Source organism: Triticum aestivum, chromosome 5A (genome assembly GCF_018294505.1).
Source record: "Triticum aestivum cultivar Chinese Spring chromosome 5A, IWGSC CS RefSeq v2.1, whole genome shotgun sequence".
Taxonomy (NCBI): domain Eukaryota; kingdom Viridiplantae; phylum Streptophyta; class Magnoliopsida; order Poales; family Poaceae; genus Triticum; species Triticum aestivum.
In genome coordinates, this window is record NC_057806.1 from 517,628,586 (window position 1) to 517,631,697 (window position 3,112).

Below are 3,112 nucleotides of genomic sequence, written 5' to 3' on the forward strand. Positions count from 1 at the left end.
CCTCCTCCCTCCTCTCTGGTGAGCTCCTCCTCCCTCCTCTCCTCCCATCCCCTCATGGTTTCTCCTTCCTCCTCTCCGATGCTCCGGTGAACTCCTCTCCGGCGACCTCCTCCTCCTCCTCCTCTCCGGCGAAGTCCTCCTCCTCCTCTCCAGCGATGTAGGTGAGCGGCTCTCCGGTGACCTCCTCCTCCTCCTCCTCTCCGGCGAACTCCTCTCCGGCAAAAGAAGGTACAAGATCCAAAAACAGGAACAAAATTTGAAATAATATCGTGCCAAAAAACGAGAAAAAACGAGCAAAAATGGGCAAAAAAATCACGATCCAGATCCAAATTCAAAATTCAAAAATAGCAATGGCGCACGGTGGGGATTAGATGGTGCGCCACTACTATTTTCCCGCCTTCAAAATTCAAAAATACTAATGGCGCACCATTGGCCTATACTAATGGCGCAGCAGTGGCCTATGCTAATGGCGCACCTTGGCCTATACTAATGGCGTACCAGTGGTGCGCCATTAGTATACCAGATACTAATGGCGCACCAGTGGTGCGCCATTAGTAAAAAATACTAGTGGCGTGATACTAATGGCGCACCAGTGATGCACCATTAGTAAGCAAAACTGGTGCGCCATTAGTAGCCCTTTTCCTAGTAGTGGCTCCATTATCAGAGATTCTGAACAATAGAGATGCAACTTGTTGAGTGGCAAAGTGGGAGATTGAACTCCTTCCCTTAGATATCAAGTTCGAGGCAAAGAATGCTATCAATTCACAAGCAATAGTAGATTTCCTCACCGAGTGGATTGAACAGCAACTGCCGAATCAAGTTCACTCGGAGCACTAGACCATGTTCTTTGATGGTTCCAAGATGCTGAATGGTTCCGGTGCTGGGGTGGTACTGTTATCCCCCCGAGGACACAAGCTCAGATATGTCTTCCAGATTCACTTTGATTCCTCCAATGATGAAGCAGAATATGAAGCACTCTTGTATGGGTTGCTTATGGCCATTTCACTCGGCGTCCGTCTCCTCATGGTCTATGGCGACTCATATTTGGTAGTCTATCAAGTGATGAAGGAGTGGGACGTCAGAAGCCCAGCCATGACTGTTTACTGCAACGCAGTGATAAAGTTGGAAAAAAGGTTGACGGGTTAGAGCTCCATCATATACCCCGACTGAAAAATCAAGCAGGAGATGATTTAGCAAAGATAGGCTCCAAGAGAGAAGCCATTTCTAGTAATGTGTTCCTGGAGCATATTCATGCACCTTCAGCTCAAGAAGATCCCTTCAATGAAGAGCCCCCGCAGCCTAAGAGTGCCACAGATCCGACTGAAGTCGAAGTCCCAGCCGTGGTCGACTTAATCATGGAGTTGTTGGTCATCACTCCCGACTGGACAATGCCATACATTGCATATATCCTTAGGAAAGAGCTCCTGGAAGATGAAGAAGAAGCTCGACAGATCGTCCGTTGATCCAAGGCCTTTACTATAATAAGAGGCCAACTGTTCAGAGAAAGTGCAACTGGGGTCAGCTAGAAATGCATAAAACCAGAAGAAGGCCGAGTGATCCTCCACGACATCCATTCGGGGACCTGTGGTCACCATGCGTCCTCTCGGACCATTGTGGCTAAAGCATACCGAGCTCGATTTTATTGGCCATGAGCAAATGAAATGCCGAAAGATATAGTCGACAGATGTGAAGGCTGCCAGTTCTACTCCAATATGCCCAAAAACCTGCATCAGCCCTGAAGACCATCCCACTCGTCCGACCCTTTGCTGTTTGGGGATTGGATATGGTTGGTCCACTAACAACTGGTAGGAGCGGCTTCAAAGATCTGCTTGTAGCAGTCGACTAGTTTACAAAATGGATCGAACCCAAGCCTATTAAGAATCTTGAAGCTAGTACTGCCGTCAGCTTCATCAGAGAGTTGATTTTTAAATATGGGGTTCTGCACAACATCATCACTGACAATGGATCGAACTTCGATTCTGATGAGTTCAGAACCTTCTGCGCCTCACAAGGCACATGAGTCGACTATGCTTCAGTCGCTAATCCCCAGTCGAATGGACAAGCAGAAATAGCAAATGGCCTGATTCTCAAAGGACTGAAACCCCGACTGATGCGAGATCTCAAGCACGTAGTGGGCGCCTAGGTTGATGAACTTCCATCAGTTCTCTGGGGATTGAGGACAACTCCTAATCGGTCGACTGGCCGAACTCCATTCTTCTTGCTCTATGGGGTTGAAGCTGTTCTACCGAGTGACTTGCTACATAATGCACCACGAGTTGAGCTCTTCTCTGAAGATGAAGCATAACAAGATCGGCAAGACGCAGTCGACCTCCTACAGGAGGAAAGAGAGATGGCCTTAATCCAGTTGACCATTTATCAACAAGACTTGTGTCGATTCCATGCTAGACACGTGAACGGTCGAGCCTTTCAAGATGGAGACCATGTTCTTCGAGTGGATTAGCAAAAACCACACAAGCTCGCCCCAGCTTGGGAAGGTCCCTTCATTGTCACCAGAGTGCTCCACAGTGGAGCATACCACCTTTACAGTGTCGAGCATAAGAAGGACGAGCCACGGGCTTGGAACGCGGAGCTCCTCCGCCCCTTTTATACTTAAGTACTCGTTCAAATAAAGTGTAATAAAAAATACCTTTGTAATTTGTTTATCAAAGACAAGAGATTTACAGTCCTCTAGCATGATTGTTGTTGCTTGTGTTTACGTCTGAAAACCCCCAGTGGGTGACTTAGCTGTGAATCAGTTTCGCCTAAGTTCGAAAGAAAATCCTACAGAGTGGTGAGCAAGCCTCTCACTCGGGGGCTTAGCTGCGAACCCGTTTCACCTAAGTTTTTCAAAATCCTACTGAGTGGTGAGAAAGCCTCTCACTCGGGGGCTTAGCTGCAGTCCAGTACTCGCCTAAGTTTGTAAAATCCTACCGAGTGGTGAGCAATCCTCCCACTCGCGGGCTTAGCTGTAGTACAGTACTCGCCTAAGTTTAAAAAATCCTGCCGAGTGGTGAGCAATCCTCCCACTTGGGGGGCTTAGCTGCAGTCTAGTACTCGTCTAAGTTTGTAAAATCCTACCGAGTGGTGAGCAACCCTCCCACTCGGAGGCTTA